The sequence below is a fragment of the Anomaloglossus baeobatrachus genome, chromosome 3 (assembly GCF_048569485.1).
Source record: "Anomaloglossus baeobatrachus isolate aAnoBae1 chromosome 3, aAnoBae1.hap1, whole genome shotgun sequence".
Taxonomy (NCBI): Eukaryota; Metazoa; Chordata; class Amphibia; order Anura; family Aromobatidae; genus Anomaloglossus; species Anomaloglossus baeobatrachus.
This window is the reverse complement of record NC_134355.1, coordinates 135,440,863-135,454,118: the sequence shown is the minus strand read 5'-3', so window position 1 is coordinate 135,454,118 and position 13,256 is coordinate 135,440,863. Positions and strand designations below refer to the sequence as shown.

General features: G+C 46.3%; 1 protein-coding gene across 2 annotated transcripts in view; it reads right to left on the bottom strand.

The window, feature by feature from the left end:
- The window catches only part of LGALS8 (galectin 8), a 91,705-nt gene extending 82,715 nt beyond the window's left edge, over window positions 1–8,990 (bottom strand). For both annotated transcript variants that reach the window (XM_075339491.1, XM_075339492.1), the window contains exon 1: window positions 8,859–8,990. The gene's annotated coding sequence lies outside the window, so the exon portion shown is untranslated. The remainder of the gene's footprint in view (window positions 1–8,858) is intronic.
- Window positions 8,991–13,256: the final 4,266 nt, after the last annotated feature.

The window sequence follows — 13,256 nt, the reverse complement described above, 5'->3', positions numbered from 1 at the left end:
AGTCTGATCTGCAAAATTGATGAGAACAAGACATATTTTAAAGGGTTATTTCCATCTCCAAGATCCTATCTCAATATGTAGGAGGTATAATAATAATATTAGCAAATATCTCCAATTATAAATATAGTATCCTCCTGATATAACCATGTTTCTGTCACGCTAGGTACGGGGAAGTATCAAGCGAACGGCGGAAGGGACAGCAAACGCTGTGTCTAAGACCGCTGGTCCCTGAGGTCCCTGACCACCCTAGAAAGGTTAGAAACCTATGACCCGAGCCGGAACCCTGACCCTAGATATCCCTAGTGCTGGGCCCTAAGTAGGGAACAGGTGGGATGAGCTCAACCCCACTAAACACTATAGAAGACACAAGGAGGACACACAGGGGCAAATGCATGAACTACTTATCTACAGATGACACAGAAAAGTTTTCAGCAACGATACTACAAAGAAGTACAAGCCACCTGCTTGAAACCAAGGCTTGAATGAACTGAAAAATATCAGCAGCACCAGTCCAAGGAAGGAAGGGGTATTTAAACACCAAGATAATGCTGATGATCAGTAGCTGGGTGGAAAGCAAGCTCCTGCTAGGTTCAAAAGGGGGAGAGGTAAATCCAGCAGAAAAGATACCTATACCAATGAATACTGACAGCAGGAACAATGGAAAGTCAGGGAGCATTCTGCAAACTCTGTGATCTTCTATGGCTAGACACCACATGACTGTCATCCACGACACACCCGTGACAGTACCACCCCTTCTACATGTGGTCTCTGGACACTTAGGACCAGGCCTATCTTAATGTGAAGCATGAAATGAATGAAACAATCTTGTGGCATTCACATCCAATGCTGGTATCCACATCCTTTCCTCTGGTATATAACCTCTCCAGTGCATTAAGTATTGAAGATAATGACGCGGAAAATAAGAGTCAACAATTTTAGCTATTTGATACTCCATATTACTATTGCTGTGGGCAAGGGGGGCAGCTCCAAAGGTTCCACATACTTTTTGAGTAGTGCCCTGTGGAACACATTGTGGATCCTAAGAGCCTGCGGTAAGTCCAGACAAAATGCTACTCGCAGCTATTTCATAGGGACGAATAAACCTAGGCCACAGGTTCCAAGAAGGAATTTTCAACTTTATATTCCTGGTAGACAACCACACATAGTGATTCGAACTTATGTTCGGACCTGGCAAGTGGTTTTTGGCCAGCCATACGTTTGTATCTGTCTCCCATGAGCTTCAAATTACTCTAAACCCCTTGCCATACTGAAGAGCGCGATGAGGCAAAACGCTCCTCCTCAGGAACTCCTGAAGCACACCTAAAGTTACCAAATTGCAGATGAGAACCGTATGCACCGAAGAACCGTGACTTGCCAGTAGACTCAAAGGCAATTAAGATGCTCAATCCTACTGATTCTTGGAGACAAAGCACCTAAGGTAAGTTTCCAATTTTTTATTTATGCGCTCTGTCCGCCCATTCGACTGAGGATGGAAGGCAGAAGATAAAGAGAACTGCACCCTCAGTTGAGCACAAAATGCTTTTCAAAATTTGGAAACAATCTGGGTTCCCTGATCTGAGACCACATCAGAAAGAACCCCATGAAGCTTCACGATCTCATTGATGAACACCTGAGGCAGTATTGTCATTCACAAATGTCGGTAACACTATGAAATGCGTCATCTTGCTGAACCATTCCACAAGCACCAAAATCTCAATCTTTCCCGAAGACAAAGATAGGTCAGTAATGAAATTCATGGATAAATGCGTCCATGGTCTATTCCGGATAGCCAATGGCAGGAAAGATCAAGAAGGATGAGTATGTGTTACCTTGGAACATGCGCAAATATTACAAGCATACACATGGTTAACACATCCTGATGCAACCTCGGCCACCAAAAACGACGAGACAGGAGGTCCGAGGTTCCTTTACTACCTCAACCGGAGAAAACATATAACACATAAAAATAAGGCATTTTTATACTTACCTGTCTCCAGCGCTGTTTCTCTGCCTCTCCTGTTACTACCAGGTCCTGCTCATTAAGCTCATGCATATTCACTGCACTCACCGTGGACCCAGAAGTAACAGCAGCGCCGGAGACAGGCGAGTATACCGGCTGATGCTGTTCGTTGTCACACAAATAGCACAGGGACAGCACACGTACAACACACATGCACACAAATGCGTACCTTCACCATGGACCGTGCAAAATGTTAGTGTTTTGCACGGATGTGTGAAGGAGGCCTTAAAGAGAAACTTGTCAGGGGATTCATGTTGCCCACACTGCAGAAGGCATGAATCACACGGTTGCCCGTTTGCAGCCAGGTATATTATTCTCTGAAATGCTCCTGCTCTTCAGGGAAGATTTATTTTGAAGTCCTGGCCAGTGACCATCACCGGAGGATAGACTGGTCCATCTCCGGCCCTCTATGGCTTCTTTCAGAACCGCAGCTGGTGACTGACAGGTTACTCCCTTGTGTGTACATAGGGAAAGGTCGCACCTGTAGGTGTCTCTGCCTTTGGGCTCTTTTCCACTTGCGATTTTCATGTGCGAGTGCGATCCGATAAAACATCGGATTGCACTCGCACCAGTGTTACTCAATGAGTCAGTAACCTTTCGCCTTTTTTTTCATGACACGAATCGTGTTCTCGGTGCAATCGCAGCATGCTGCGTTTTGCAGTGAGTCTCGGCTCACGCACCCCCATACAAGCCTATGGGAGCGTGTGAAACATTGCACTGCACTCGCATGTTATGCGACTGCAGTGCGGTGCACGCAGAGACAGACAGCGGAGGAGATGGGGAGAAAGTGCTCCCTCCATCTTCTCCGCAGCTGTGATACGATCGCAAGATAGCATCACAGCCGCATGACCCTCGGCTGATGCACACAGCAGAGGCTCATTAGCATATCGCTTCCGTTGCTCTCGCATCAAAAGTGGTATGCACGTGGAAAAGAACCATTTGGTCTCCCGTTGGATCTTGACACTATATTTTCAGAGAATAATACACCTTGAGGTGGATCGGGCAGTATTAATTGCCTGACAGGCTCCTTTTAAGGGTCACTTTTTTCATATTTTGAATACTTTGAACACGGCAATAGCAAATATTTTTTTATTTTTGTATTTTTAACTAGAGAAAAGGGTTGATTTACATTTTTGTTTTACTATACACTGTATATTTTCACTTATACTTTAATATTGTAGTATATTGTGAAAATCACAGTCTCAGGCCCCCTTCACACATCTATATAAAAATATGTACTTGTGGCACAGTCTGTTTTGACCATCCGTGTTTATTTTTTTATCACCCATCCGTGTGTACAGTTTTAAACATGTGTCATCCATGATTTCTCCTGATGAATATAAAAAATGAAATGACAAAGCTTCTCCTATACTATCAATGTTAAAGTGATGCTGTCAGGTACAATATGCACCCAGAACCACGAACAGTTCTGCGTTCATATTGCTAATCCCTGCCTAACTGTCCCTGTACACACTAGCATAGATAAAGAGATCTCTAGAAAAAATGTTTCTAAAGATTCTTTACAATATGCTAATGAGGCCAAGGACTAGTCACAAGGGCACTGCTTCCCTTACTAGTTGGCCACTGTGAGGAAAATCCTGGGTCACATCCTAGCAACACATCCAATGGCCATCTCCTGTGATATGGAGATTAGATGATCTGGGAACAGTGGACACAGGATGACTCCCTGCCGTGACCCTGTAGCAGGGGCTGCTATCTACTTAGCAAGCTTGGAAGTATCCAGACAGAACGACTCCAGTAAAATATGGTTAATATCTCGTGAGCCATATTTCCGATAAATATGGCAACCATAAAAATGGTGTTTCCGCATGCGGACAATGCTGGCACACCTTTTTTATGGGAGTAAGACCTGGGGAAATACCCCAGGCGTGATATCAGCCAATGGGGAACTAGTAGACAAGTCATGAGTCCTCTCGTTTTGCAGCTAAATTCATAACGGTCACAATGAGAGCATTGGCGTCTGCCTACGATGTTCCCAGGCCAAGTTATGGCCCATAATCCCTGTTGTGGATATTATCCATAACTCCAGCCAGGGGTGGAGCAGTGCTCCCTCTGAGGTCACAAAGGTAGGAGGGGACCTGGATTTGCCCAGGTTGATAACCCCAATTCGGCCATTTTCCAGTGTTCTTTTGCTCGGGGGTCTGATCAGGGAAAACCTGTGAGGGAGATCCTGGAAACCTGGTCCACGGCGCCCCCTGTGGCCAGACGCACAAGGTAACTGCTCGAACTGTGTATGCCTGTTTGTAAACCATACTTTATCTGTAACTATACTCTGACCTATGCACTGTATATATTCTGTAGATTCCGTAATGTATATATTGTAGTTTCAAGTGTGGCTTAGGCCGATTAAATTATATAATTAATCTTGGGCTGTTCTGTTATCTCGATCTTGAATCCCACGCCTGTGTGTTCGGCTAATAGTTACCGTAAGTCGGTTGGTGGCAGCGAGTTGTGCCAAGGATCATTGTGGGGAGGCCAGTGAGAGGCGAGGAGGTTCTTATATATTCCGTCCGCGGAGGTCGGAGGAATATATACCCTGCTCTCACCGGGGACCCTTCAATCATCGGCACAGGAGAATAGCGGCCTCCTTGCTTATTGTCGGGCAATTCCATAATTGGCCTGACTATAAGAGGGGCGCTAGAGAGTGCGTCACGTGCTCTGTCTGTCGGTCGGGAGGTATAAAGGAGGGGTGTGACTCCTGCTTGTTACCCCCCGATTGTGACATTGGTGGCCAGCACGAGGGATTTCTGAGTGACCCCCCCGGTGGTTCGTGACATATTAGCATGTTAGTACACCCACAGGGGCCTACAGGGGCGTGCTAACATGCTAATGAATGTGCAGCGTCATAGGATAATCTCACTCACCTCTTGTAACGCCTGCCTGGATCCACAGACTGAGATGGGCTGTAAAGGGGAGGCTAGAGGGAAGCCACTCACCAAGCAGGACCCCCAAAACCCTGAAACCCTTTAACCCCTCTACAGGGATTTGGAATTACACAGGGAACTGGAGATCACTACCTGCGGAAGGCTGCAGTCCAATGAGAGTAGTAGTCAGGCAGGGTCAAACCAGGAATTGCGGAACGGACAGAATCGGCAGGCAATGACGTAGTCAGCAAAGGTAGCAGAGGTCAAATCCGGATCGTGCAGCAAGGTACAAAAACAGTAGGCAGGAGGGTAGTCAGAAAACACGTAGAAGTCAACACACAGGAATCACCAAACAGAATAGGATGTAACAGGAGCCAGGAAAATCAGAACTATCTCTGGCAGTGGTCATGTGACAGGAGGGGGAATAAGAAGGGTGTGGTGTCTTCCTATTGGCTGTAGCTGAACGCTGGCAACTTCAGCTGGAAGATACATGCCACCCACAGTCAGCCAGCGGTACTGCAGATCCCAAGCTAACCCAGCCCAGTGGATGATCAGAGCCTGCGCCCACCGCTGGCATCGACTCCTCTCCCATCACCAGCACCATCCACGGCAGGAACACGGCGTCGCCTGGCGATCGGAGCAGAAGTCGCTGGAGCAGACTCCGGCGGTGACGTAACACCTCTCCGCTGCGATCGCCACCTGACGCCGAATTTCAGCTCAGAACACATGACTCCGGAATTTGGGTCATGCGCACTATGAAGCCGGGTGTATGCGTCCCAGCTTCAAACTGAAGAAGTGCACATGGCTGAGACTCCGGGGTCATGCACACTGAGCCGATATCCAGCGTCAGGTGGTAATGGCAGCGGAGAGGTGAGTGAGATCATCCTCTGACGCTGCACATTCATTAGCATGTTAGCACACCCCCTGTGGGTGTACTAACATACTAATGGGGCCAAATAGCCAAGGGAAGCAACGCCCAGGGGACTAGTCACCACGCTCATTAGCATATGATAAAAGATCTTTAGAAATACTTTTTTTTAAAGATCCCTTTATCTATGCTACTGTATACAGGGACAGTTAGGCAGGAATTAGCAATATGAACGCAGAATTGCTCGTGGTTCTGGGTGCATACAGCACCTGACAGGTTCCCTTTAAATATATACAGCACAGAGATTGTACACAGATGCCATCTGGGAGCTGTACTTGTTCACACGGACCCAAAGACTTGTGTTGGCCCTTATCATCTGTGCTTCAGGAAAAAAATGGACATGTGAGCAGCACCATAGGCTACAATGGGTTAAGGGTGCTTTACACGCTGCGACATCGCTAACTATATATCGTCGGGGTCACATCGTTAGTGACGCACATCCGGGGCCGCTAGCAACATCGCAGCGTATGATACCAAGGAGCGATGGCCAACGATCGCAAAAACGTCAAAAATCGTTGATACGTCGCTCCATTTCATAATATTGTTGCTGTTGCAGGTACAATGTTGTTCGTCATTCCTGCGGCACCACACATAGCTATGTGTGACACTGCAGGAACGACGAACATCTCCTTACCTGCGTCCACCGGAAAAGAAGGAAGGAGGTTGGCGGGATGTTCCGCCCGCTCATCTCCGCTTCTATTGGACGGCTGCCGTGTGACGTCGCTGTGACGCTGCACGAACCGCCCCCTTACAAAGGAGGCGGTTCGCCGTCCAGAGCGACGTCACAGGGAAGGTTAGTCCGTGTGACGGGCGTAAGCAATGGTGTGCGCCACGGGCAGCGATTTGCCCGTGTCGCACAACCGACGGGGGCGGGTACGCTCGCTAGCGATATTGATACCGATATTGCAGCGTGTAAAGTACCCTTAAGTGTGGCATCCGTGAAAGCAATGTCACACGTACCGGAAACACTGACGTGTGAAGGTGGCCTCATATGAAGAAGCCAAGCCTGTGGCTGAGCTTCCCAGGAGTAAATGATGGTGACGGGAACCTTCAGGTGGCCCATGGCAACCCATAAGCACCCTAGTATAACATCAGAGAGAAGATGGACATCCAGATGGATGTGCCACTGGTACCCTGTGACATAAATGCAGTTGTCAGAAATTGATAGCAGCATTTAAAGGGTAGCTGTCACCAGGTTTTTGCTACCTCATCTGAAAGCAGAATAATAGAGAAACAGAGACCCTGATTCCAGCGATGTGTCACTTACTGGGCTGTTTGCTGTTATTTTGATAAAATCAGTGTTTTCTCTGCTGCAGATTAATTAGTTAAACAGAGCTCGTGAATATGCTGGACTACCTGGCAGGAGAACAAGTAGTCCTCTAATGATAATTTACTGCTGATTAATCAGTGATTTTATCAAAGCTACAATAACCAGCCCAGTAAGTGACACATCGTTGAAATCAGGATCTCTGCCTCTACATTATGCTGCTCTCAGATTAGGTGGCAAAAACCTGGTGACAGATTTCCTTTAAGGGTAAGTGCCCACGATCAGTTTTCACAGCGTTTTGGACACAGCATGCTTAGGCTGCGTCCAAATTGCTGCGATGTACAGTAGAAGCACAGTGGATGGGATTTCTAGAAATCCCATCCACTTTTTCGCAGAAAACACTGACCTGCGGTGTGACTGTCCAAGCCACAGCATGGCAATTGTTTGCTGCGGTGTGGAAAGCGTCCTCCGCAGGGAGAACCGAAGAGAGAGACCGCAACTGCCAGAGCCCGGATTGTGGCCATGAGGAGCTGCAGTCTCCTGCGTTCTCCTGTGGAGGAGATTCGCGGCCCCGCTGGTCAGAACCTGCCGTGTCCCAGACGCAGCAGGTCCTGATCGTGGACACATATCCTAAAGGGAACCTGGCATGTCCCCAAACACTATTAACCTGCAGATAAACCTCCCAGCTGGAGTACTGAAAGCTCGTCTACTGGGAAGAAATTAACTTTACTCCTCCCGGCAGCCTCTGGCTTTCAGTCATAGAGACACGGTCGGCACAGCTTACAGTCACTGCTCACAACATTCTGAGTAGCGGCTGTAAATATGGCCTGGCATTTTGACTGACAGCCAGCATTGTAGAGCATCAGTGCAGAGCTGTCAGTCATTGTGGCGGGGCATAGTTACAGCTGTCACTCACTGTGTACTGAGTAGTGACTGTAGATGCTCCGTGCACGCATGAATGACTGAAAGCCGAAGGCTGCCAGGCAGAATAAAATTAATTTCCCCCTAGTAGCCAGGCTGTCAGTGCAACAACTGGACCACTATAGAAGCTATTAACCTGCAGATGAACAGCCTTTGGAGACATCACAGATTCTCTTTATGTGGTTAAACAGCAGCAACCCAGCCATTTTGCAACTACAAAAAATAAAAATAAAAAATCTAATTTTACAAACCATGTGCCAACTGTTTTTTGTTTGTTTTTATGTAAGCTAAAATGAGAATACAAATGTCCCTAGAGGGGGTTCCCAATAGTCTACAGCAACTCGTCCATGATGCCAATCAGAGTTTTTTTAATTAATTCTCACATAGTTTTTGGCAGCAACACAATTTTCATGCATCTTTTAGCTTTTTTTCATCCATACATGCTTTTGATAAAAAAAATGACTGGGAAGCCCTTGAAGACACCCCTACACGTAGACTGCAGCGGTGGCCGGTAACCTTGGCAACGCGCAGTAAATACAATTAAAATTCCCTCTGTGCTTGAGAACGGAGAGGACTTTTTATAAGAAGAATATTGTATAGTACATTGTTTTTACAAACCCTTTAACATTACAAAAAATGATAAAGATGAGAATAACCCTTTAAGGAACCTTCTATGAGGAGTCACAGAAAAGAGGGGGTCACCCCTCATGACGTAGTCCTATTTGTAAACCAATGGAGCAATGTAAATCCATAGCCTACTAACCCCACACATCAGTATACACAGCATTCTACTGTACAAGCAGACACGACACAGATGTCACATGACACAATACAGACCCCAGTCTCCACCGTGCGTTCTCAGCTCAGAGTTTCCGCGTATAGCTGCAGTCACTAGAGGGTGGATCGTGCACCGCCCACTGCACAGTCTCTGCCCATCATCTATTTTCTCTGCCCCATGTAAGTTTTTATTATTCCTATGATGCATAGAAACTAATGGCTGCCATCCTATGTTCTGAAAAAAAACTTGTCTCCTCTCCTGCAAAAAGAATATCAGGGAGCGGCCATTTTTCTGAAGACCAATTTTCAAATCATAGTATACGACAGGCGCAAAGAAAATGGCTGTTAGGTAGCGGACATACGTTTTGTCAGTGTATCAACAAAGCTAAAACTGAAAAGTCCTGGCTGCTCTGGTCACGTGATGTATGAGAAACCGAAAGTTGAAGACTTTATGACGCTCCTGTTGGATATTGTGAGGATATTGATTACACACAGGTCACTCCCTAGTAATATTGACACTTGTATGTCAGCTCTGTTAGTAATATCTACATTATATATTTTTTATATATGATTTATTGGGAATAATTAGGTTTGCAAGCTAAATATTTATAAAAATATTCCCCAAAAAATTCTGCTCCAGCAATACACAATTTTGGTTTTATGGGTTTCTTTTTGTGGAATTTTTGTGTGTAGCATGGCATTTTTTAAAAACGGCAACGCAAAGAATGAATGTTTTTACATATAAAATCTGCTTAAAATTCACATAAGTTTTAACAAGCACTAAAAAAAAACCTTCTAGGACTTGTTCAAATGTTGCAGCATTTTCTAATAAGAAAAGGAGATTTTTAGAATAATTTCACTTTATCTCATTCACACAGTGCACATTTTTTTTCCATGGGTTTTTGACAGGCTACATTCACATGACCGTTCCGTTTTTGCGGTCCGCAAAAAAACGGTCCGTTTTTTTCACGGATGCATCCGTGTGGCATCCGTTCCGTTCCGTATACGGTCCGTGTGGCATCCGTGTGCCTTCCGGTTTTTTTGCGGACCGCAATAAACGGAAGCAGCAAGAAAGATAAATAGATGAGTAGATATAGAGATGGATAGATAGATATAAAGACAGAGAGATAGAGGAATGAATGAATGAATAGAGGGATAGATGGATAGATAGATAGATAGATAGATAGATAGATACCCCCCTGCATATTCTAAGCTGGCACCCTTTAGTGATATTCATGTGCCACTAAAGGGTGCTTAGCCTTGTATTTAGCCAAAAAATAAATAAATAATTTAAAAAAAAAATGACGTGGGATCCCCCCTATTTTTTGTAGCCAGCTAGGGTAAAGCAAACGGCTGCAGCCTGCAAACCACAGCTGGCAGCTTCACCTTGGCTGGTAATCCAAAACAGAGGGCACCCCACTCTGTTATTTTAAATTAAATAAATAATTTAAAACAAAAAACACGGGATCCTCCCAAAATTGGATCACCAGCCAAGGTAAAGCGGACAGCTGTGGTCTGGTATTCACAGACTAGGGAGGTCCACTGTATTTGGACACTCCCCAGCCTAAAAATAGCAGGCTACAGCCGCCCCAGAAGTGGCGCATCCATTAGATGCGCCAATCCTGGCGTTTTGCACCAACTCATCCCGTTGCCTTGGTGCAGTGGCAAACGGGGTAATACATGGGGTTGATGCCAGATGTGTAATTTCACCTGGCATCAAGCCCTGGGGTTAGTGATGTCACGGCGTCTATCAGATACCCGACATCACCAACCCAGTCAGTAATAAAAAAAAAATAGACAACAAAAAAAGTTTTATTTGAAAAAACACTCCCCAAAACATTCCCTCTTTCACCAATTTATTGAAAAGGACAATCAAATCCGGGTCCGGCGTAATCCAATAAGGGAGTCCCACAACGATCCATACCATAGTCAATGTCCCAGTCAATGAAGAACAGAATGTTCCCCATTGGCTGGGAGAGCCATGCAGTGACCTGTGCTAACATCGATAGGTCAGCCTAGGTCACTGCAGGGGATGACGAGCGCTGCTGTCAGGCGGTTAGATGAGATCATTACCTGCTGTGACAATCTCCTGCTCTCCTGACGTCAGCACCGTCACTACCTTCTATGCCCGCCGCGTTCTCAGCAAAGAATCGCGGGAGCCCGTGACGTCACCGCTAGTGACAGTCTCGGGCCGCCCGCAAGACTTGATGTGAGAACGCGGCGGGCATAGAAAGCAGTGACGGCGCTGACGTCAGGAGAGCAGGAGATCGTCACAGCAGGTAATGATCTCATCTAACCTCCTGATGGCAGAGCTCGTCATACCCGCGGCTGCACGCACTGCAGTGTGAGAAGCTGCTGATACTGCAGGGCAGGCAGACACTGACACGCTCCAGTGCGAGCAGCTGCGGGGCTGGAGAAGGAAACACAGACTGCTCGGGCATCCGACGGAGATCACACGGAAGTGCTTCCGTGCGGCTTCCAGGGATTTTGCGGGCCCATTGACTTGTCTTGAGTCACGGTCCGTTATTACGGAACAGAATAGGACATGTTCCATAATAACGGAACGGACATACGGCATCCGATGTGTTTTTTATAGGATCGTATGCACACGGAAGTTCTTTTATGTCCCATCCGATCCTACATAAAAGACATTGAAAAGAAGGTCCTGTCCGTGGGTCCGCAAAAAAACAGGAACTGACCAGGACAAACGGAACGGTCATGTGAATGAGCCCTTATAGTGTATTTTTAAAAAATAAAAATAAAAAAACGTCAATGCTGGTTTCCTTTTTTTTACTGGATGATAAGCTGCTGCCATCATATAATGCCCCTCCCTCCACCAGATGTCGATTCCAGCAGCTGCCATCATATAATGCCCCTCTCTCCAGATGTCGATTCCAGCAGCTGCCATTATCAGGGTGGTAAACCGTAAGGCCCATGGTTATTTGGCCCCTACCAGCCTAAAAATAGCAGCCCACAGCCGCCCCACAATTGGTGCATCCTGTAGGTGGTGCTTTCCCTGGCTCTTCCGTAGTGCCCTGGTGTGATATGGTTGATGTCAGCTGTAAATTGTTAGCTGGAATCAAGCCACGGGATTAGTAATGGAGAGGCATCTATGAGACACCCCCATTACTAACTCAGTAAGAGTAAGTGTAGAGAGAGGTAAAGAAATAAAAATAATAGACTCCCTCATTCACCAATTTATTAGAAAAGCAAGTTCCCACATCCAACATGATCCAGGGGTTCCCACGCTGTTCCTTGATTATTTGGATCAAAGTCTATGGAGACAAGGCTCCATATCTTTGAGCAGCAGCCTGCCTTGCACACGTTACACTCTACTGAGCCAGGGACTGTGATGAGCGGTAATGTCAGGAACGTCACTGTTCATCACTGTGATAAGCGGTGATATTAGTAACATCACCATGATAAGCGTTGAAGTAGGGAACATCACCGCTTATCACAGTGATGAGCGGTGACGTTCCTGACATCATGGCTTATCACAGTGATGAGTGGTGATGTTCCTGACATCATGGCTTATCACAGTGATGAGTGGTGACGTTCCTGACATCATGGCTTATCACAGTGATGAGTGGTGACGTTCCTGACATCATGGCTTATCACAGTGATGAGCGGTGACGTTCCTGACATCATGGCTTATCACAGTGATGAGTGGTGACGTTCCTGACATTACCACTCATCACAGTCCCCAGATCAGCAAAGTGTAGCATGCGCTGGGAGTGGCTGCTGCTCAAAGCTTATAAAGCATTGTTCTGAGTCTCCATAGGCTTTAATTCAGGTAAACGAGGAACAGCGTCCGGAAACCCTGGAATATGAGGGTCTCTTGTTTTTATTTCTTTACCTCTATCTTTTTATGTCTTTCAGGTTTAAGGTTTCCATTGTAGACTACATCAGATTCCCTGGACTACTGTGAACCTACATTTTTTTTTTTTTATAAATTAGGCTAAGTTCACACTTTTGTTGTTTTAAATCCATCAGGTTCGTCGTTGCGTGGGCGAACCTGACGGATTTAAAACAACAAAAGTGTGAACTTAGCCTAATTTACGAGAGATCCGTCGTTTTTTAGATGTCAACTGACGCAGCATATGTGTTATTTCACAGGATTCCGTTCACAGGATTCCTGTGAAAAAACGGATCCGTCGCGTCCGTTACATCCACTGTGCATCTGTTTTTTGACGGATCCTTAGTGATCCGTTTGTGTTTGGGACAGCCCAATGGGTGTGCCAAACAAGCTGGGCATGCTCAGTAGAGCATGACGGAATTCAGCCCTGGATTCCGTTGTGTGACGGATTATGGCGGAATCCAGCACCATAGACATCCAATATAGCTCTTGATGGACTACGACGGCCACCTGCGGTGTGCATTTTTTTAACGCTACAAAAAACGCTATGTTCAGCGTTGCTCCCGCCTGACGGTCAGTCGGTAAACGACTGATCCGTCAGG